General features: G+C 43.7%; 1 pseudogene; it reads right to left on the bottom strand.

Moving 5' to 3' along the window:
• Positions 1-2,683: 2,683 nt before the first annotated feature.
• On the bottom strand, positions 2,684-6,518 carry LOC102312254 (annotated as a pseudogene).
• Positions 6,519-6,654: the final 136 nt, after the last annotated feature.

The raw sequence follows: 6,654 nt of genomic DNA, 5'->3' as shown, positions 1-6,654 counted from the left end.
TAATTATCTGAATCTTACAACAAACGATTGATAGATTGATGCATATATACCATCAAAACAGTGTACATCACTGTCACAACAGTGTTTTCATTCAAAGGCTTTATGATTTTTCCTATAATGGCGGCCGGTCTGTAGTCAAAATGCTCGGGCCGATCTTTTGTTCCAGTCCAGCCACCAACATGGTGTGACCAGCTCAGATCCTCGCTGATGTTGATGCCCAGGAATCTGAAGCAGCTGACTCTCTCCACCTCTGCTCCTTCGATGTGGATGGGGGTGTGGCCTCCTCTCTGCAGTCTCCTGTAATCCACGATGAGCTCCTTGGTTTTGCTGACGTTGAGCAGCAGGTTGTTGTCGCGGCACCGTGATGTCAGGGCTCTCACCTCTGCCCTGTATGCCGTCTCTGATTTCATGCTCACAGAAGAACTGTGGAGTCATTTGAGTGACAGAGTGAATCTTCTTCCTCAGACAAGCAGCAACTCCGGACAGCACTGACTGAAGTGTGGGTTGCCACCCCAGAGGATGACATCCCGAAATTATGCTTGTCCATATGGAGGTATATTAATGCCAAAATCAAGGGGGACACTAATTACTGATTGATTCTTTTATTGTTACCTGCAGTTATTTCACTTCAAAAATGTATTGTGCTTACTTTTCTTGGTATTTACTGATTCATTCCTTAAAAGGTAATGAAAAGCAACACACGAGTTTTCATTTGCATATAGCAAAAAGTGAATTTACAAAGAAATGCAGTGGCATGTTATTAAGTCCCTTGAGTCTATTTTCCCCCTTTTTGATTTCTTAGTATTTTTGCATATTTGTCACACCTGCACGTCTCAGATCATCAGATTAATTTTACTACTAAACTCTCAAAGTAAAAGCAAAATGCGGTTTTTAATCATTAATTATATTAAGGGAAAAATATAGCCAAACCTACCTGGTCCTATGGGACAAAAATAAAAGTAACTCAAAACCAGCTGAGATGCTTTGGCATGAACTTAAATAGGTTCAAATCCTCCAGTGTGGCTGAATTAAAACAATGTCACAAAGAAACGAGTGAAAATTCCTCCAATGGATCAAAAGAGTCATTGTTAGTTATTGCAGATACTTGATTGCAGTAGTGCTCTCAAGGATGGCACAAGTGTTGGGGAGTAAAGGAATACATGTACCGGTTAAAATATGAGCAACTGTATTCCATTACAGTTACTGTTTAAAAAGGTGGTATTCAGAATACAGTTACTTTGTTGAAATAAAAGGTTTTCATATGTTAGGCTGTCCCCTCTCTATTTTTGGTAATTCCACGCCAAACAAACCCAAACAAAACACGCATTGAGAGGCTCTCATGTCTGTGTCTCAACCTCACGGCCCATGTCACCTCTATTTGCGGCCGTATAATGACGTGAAGAAAGACTTTTATTTATTTTATTCAAAAAATGTTTTAATGTGAAGGCAACAGGCAGAGTGTTACAGGCATCGCCCTAAAGCATGCAGCCTGATGGGCAGTGTAGTCCGTGCTGCAGGGAGGATGGACTGCCATACCCGTGATGTGTCTGTGAGCGAGGGAGGGAGAGAAAGGAAAAGTACAGCTGTCACGGAGCAGAAACGGGAGCTGGAAGCATGTAAATATAATAATAACCACTGCAGCCAAACAGAGAGCCTGACGAGCCCAGCTGTAAGTAAGCTGTTAAGACTCGACTGTACGCCGTGTTCCTGTTTTCCTCTGAAACAATAAGCAGCCTTTCAACGCCTCTCTCTGTCTCTGCTAGCAAAGTGACCCAGACAACAAAGTAAAAATGGTAAAATGGTAAATGGCCTACATTTGTATAGCGCTTTATTCAGTCCCTAAGGACCCCAAAGCGCGTTACACTACATTCAGTCATTCACACATTCACACACTGGTGATGGCAGCTACATTGTAGCCACAGCCACCCTGGGGCGCACTGACAGAGGCGAGGCTGCTGGACACTGGCGCCACCGGGCCCTCTGACCACCACCAGTAGGCAGCGTCGTCTTGCCCAAGGATATTTGGCATGCAGCCAGGAGGCAGCCTGGGATCGAACCACCGACCTTCTGGTTAGTGACTGACCTGCTCTGCCACCTGAGCTGCAGCCACCCAAAGCTAGTTTTCAGCTACGAGCCCGACACGAACCCGACGTATTAGCCAGAGGTCCCTTTACTACGGTTCAGAGCCGCGGACCTGTTTTATATACGCGGAATAATAATAATAATAATGGATTGGATTTATATAGCGCTTTTCAAGGCACCCAAAGCGCTTTACAATGCCACTATTCATTCACTCTCACATTCACACACTGGTGGAGGCAGCTACAGGTTGTAGCCACAGCTGCCCTGGGGCAGACTGACAGAAGCGAGGCTGCCATATTGCGCCATCGGCCCCTCTGGCCAACACCAGTAGGCAAGTAGGGTAAAGTGTCTTGCCCAAGGACACAACGACCAGGACAGAGAGCCCAGGGATCGAACCGGCGACCTTCCGGTTACAGATGCGATTCCCAACCCCCTGAGCCACGGTCGACCCGTACAACCTTCAAATATAAATCAAATATTTGACATAATGTTTCCAAACTTGCTATTTACCTGAAAGAAAATGTCACTAATGTCGTTTTTGTTGACCAGAAAATCAACGTGTGCAGACAGATAACCTCATAAATAAAGGTCATTTTTTAATCATGACAGGATCTTTATTATGGCAACTGTGACCTTAATATCATCTCACAAGTATGTGCAATTATGAAGCTGTTGGATTGTTGATCTTCCCCATGAAGAGGATGCTTTTAGTGCAGTTTTCCAAAATGAAAACCAAGAACGGCCTGTCAATTTTGATTGTTGGTGGCGCTTCGAACATTTCAAAGATGCTGACGGCTGCTGCCTCTGTTCCCATCTCAGTGACACTAAGCGTGGCCTTGTGAGATGCCTGTGGGTGAAAAAGAAAGGAGACGGTCAGATGCTAATTTCTTACTCTGTAATAAGTCTTTAAGTGTCTCAGAATCGGAACCAAAAAGAGAAATGTTTGCCCACCTTCGAGACTTTGAGCTGACTGTTATTGGACAGACCAGAGAAATCGGCATGGTTCTCAAAGGCACTGGTTATGCCCATTTCCTGCAATATGTTCTTCAACGAGGCATCAGCGGTTATAGAAGGTTTTGGAATCGTAAGATCTATATACCTGAGAAATAGAAAAACGGACTGTTAAATTACAGGTTGTTCCTCTTTTACTAACTAGATCAGGATCATAAGTCTTCACCACTACAATGTCCACATTACTGCTGACACCACACAAATCTGCCACTTCAACTTCGCATCACTCGTTTCCTGCAAAGAGAGGTTCTGACTCTTGTTTTATCTAGTTCTCACCAACCACTCCTTTTTATTTGGAAAGACGTGCTCTGATGACGCCAACAGCACCACATTATCTGCAACAGTTAGGAATATTACTCTGAGCTTCCCAGAGTAGACGCCCTCTTCACCCTGAGATCCTGTCCATGAAAATCAAAATCACGATCAGTCACAAGAAGCACCTCTGGTAGACTCCAACACCAACAGAAGATAACTTGACTTTATTTCAAGACCATGGGCACTTTGTGGAAACAAGAACCTGATGGGCAGCAGCAGTTGACCCAGAACCCTATACTCCCACAGTATACTCCACAAGTGCCCCTGGGCAATCCCGCCTTATGTCTACAAAACACAAAAGTGGTGAGTAAAGATGCACTCGAAGCCCTAAGCATCCTGCTTCTACTGCAGGGTAAATGGGAGTGTTTAATCTAGCCCTAACAAGAGTAATCAGAGAGTTCAAATCCTTCTAAAGATTTTTACATTTGATGCGACCTTCACCCAATTTTCACCAAAATTCAATGTAAATGAAATGTGTTTGAGCTGCTATTATCTACCATCACACAAAATCTTGTTATGATCTAATGTTGGCAGTGTTTGTTTTATGTGTGACTCCTCCCACCAGAGGATGGCTGTGGGTTTTTTCTCCTCTCTCTTAGGAGGTGGACACCTGGGCGTGCCTGCTGAGTAGCTGGGTGGAGTCTCTTCCTGTCCTTGGATTGGATAATTGGCTAATCACCTCCAGTATTTAACTACCAGATGACAGCCACCTGGCCCCCTCTCTCCTAACTGCCACTATCCAACAAAGAACATGTGTTTTGATTCGTTGGTGTGTAGAGTTTCTTTGACAAATTGGTTTGCAAGTATAACCTCGTGTGTGGGTCTGGCGTTAGTACCTCAATTTTGTAAATAGCTGTAAATAGATTTGTCAAGTAGCAATCGTGCATTTTGTTCACCTTGTATATATCCTTCACTGCAGCAGCCTAGTAGGCGTGAGAAGCCATTTTTGTTGATTACTTTTTCTCCTGTTTTTCATTTAGGAAGTTAGGTAAGTGAATTGTCTCTTGTTTGGTTTTCATTTTGTGTAGGAAAGTGTAGGGACCATTAGGGAGTTTTGTTTGTTGTTTTTGGCACTGCTCACTGCTGAAGCAAATAAATGGCTGCTTAGCACTTTAAAAGATATTGTTGTTGGTGTTCTTGCTTGGGTGGTGTGTGAGTGGGCCAACTTCTTGTTGCGTTCAATACTCGCCTAGACTAAGAACGTAACAATCTGAAAACTGTGAATGCTACCTGCCAACAAACAGACAAATACCCCTGGAACCACATGTGAGGAGAAATTTGCTCCTTCTTGCTAGTCTCTGTCAGTACTCTCGTGGCAGCATTTTGGACGAAATGAAAGGCTTTTAGGATAACCGTATAATAATGAATTACAACGATCCAGCCTGGAAGTAATAAACGCATGAACTTGTTTTTCAGCATCACTATGATACAGAACGCTTCTCATCTTTATGGACATTGTGGAAAGCACAAAAACATCCCTACATATCTGTTGAATGAGCACATTGAAGAACAGATTCTCAATTCTCAAAAATGATTTAAAGACTTTAAAGACTATATGAATACATCATACGCTTGTAACGCATTTCATCTGCAGTACGTATCAATGTAAATGTACTTGGACACTCAAAGTTAATAACAGGAGTGATATAAAACAGCAATAGGTCATTTTGACAACAGTCTCCATCTACTAGCAAGCAGGAATATTCAGACATAATGCAATAAATCTTACATCATAGATGCTGAGTTTTGCCACTTTCTTATGTCGTCCTTGTTGATGTTTCTCTCCACAGTCTTCATCCAGAATTTATCAGGAAGGACAATCATCATAGTTACTGTTGTATGGCAGCACGCTGATGCTAGCGTGGTTAACTGCATCCTCATAGAAGTGGTAGTAATCCATCCTCATCATCATGTCAACCTGAGCTTTGGTCCTGCCGTCAACGTGGAAGTCGTCCTTATGTGTCCATTCTCTAATAAACGGTTTCTCCCAGTATCCTGCACGACACAGTGGAGAGTCGTGTTGACAATATTGGGATGTGTCAGCCTTAGTGCTGTCAGCATTAATCTCGCTGATACGACGTTAACGCCATAACCGCATTAACGCAGCAAATCCTTGTTAGCAAGTTAACGCAAGCTAACCCTAACTCGCTAGCGGGGATATGCCGTGTTAATATGGTTATGGCATTAACGCCATGTTTGTCTGTTGTAGCCTAACAATAGACTTGATCAGGCTGCTTACCTTTAAAATAGACATAGTTAATGAGCATCATCATGGTTTCAGGGTCAACATCGTTCACCATATCTTTGATCTTGTCCTGTGTTTTATTGGCAATGTGTCTGTTGATTTTATCTGCAGCCTCAGCAGGGTTAGTAAAGTTGATTTGTAAGACTTCACCAGAGTAATGCTGCTTGACATCATTCAGAAACTTCTCCAGGGGACTGAAACCTGAGTGCACTGCAATGGTATTGCCAACATCCAGCTTTTGGTTCTCCTGGCTTTGTCCAAGCACGTGGAAAAGATGTTGGTAGGCTTCATTGACCTGAGTCTGGTTTAAGGTGCTGTAGCCCAGGCTGGAGAACAGCTGGCTGTGGGTTTCACTATGGGCCCCAGTAGACAGTACGGACAGGGCAGTGGAGATGCCCAGTGGTGAGAAGAAAATGTTGTTTCCAGCAGCAGTCCTTGCATTCAGACATTTGTACAGGGCAAAGGCAAAGTCAGCATTAGGAGCAGAGAGCTTGTGGCAGCTCATATGGTCTTCAGAACCACGGTTGTGGTGGAGATGGTGGTCTGCCGAGGCTACAGCGAGCAACAGTGAAATGAGTGCACAGCTACAGAAATGCATCTTTAGAGTCTGTGGATTGGAAATCAAAGAAGTAATACAAAATGAGTTCCAGTTAAAGTTTTTCAAACTGCCCCTGATCAAGCCAACAAAACTCCATCATTGTTGTGTACATCCTCCACCACCGTGCAACATCGAAATATTCTGTCCATAAGAATTATGACCAGAATTGTGACAAGCTGTAGCAGAGATGGAAGCAAGTCCGGTTTACTGCTGAAGATACAAACTAGGCACTCGCCATGGCCTGCAACAACAAGCCAGACACCTCATAATCTCGAAGCACCGCCCTGCTCTAAGTCCACAAAACAGATGGTTGGGCAAACTCCCATCCCTTGAATATCCTCAAGAGAATAAAGAGCTACTCCAGTGTAGGGATGGGTACCGGTATCCGGTGCCATCATGGCAC

This window comes from Haplochromis burtoni, unplaced genomic scaffold (assembly GCF_018398535.1).
Source record: "Haplochromis burtoni strain Fernald_Lab_line unplaced genomic scaffold, NCSU_Asbu1 Contig_22, whole genome shotgun sequence".
Taxonomy (NCBI): domain Eukaryota; kingdom Metazoa; phylum Chordata; class Actinopteri; order Cichliformes; family Cichlidae; genus Haplochromis; species Haplochromis burtoni.
This window is presented reverse-complemented; position numbering and strand designations above follow the sequence as displayed.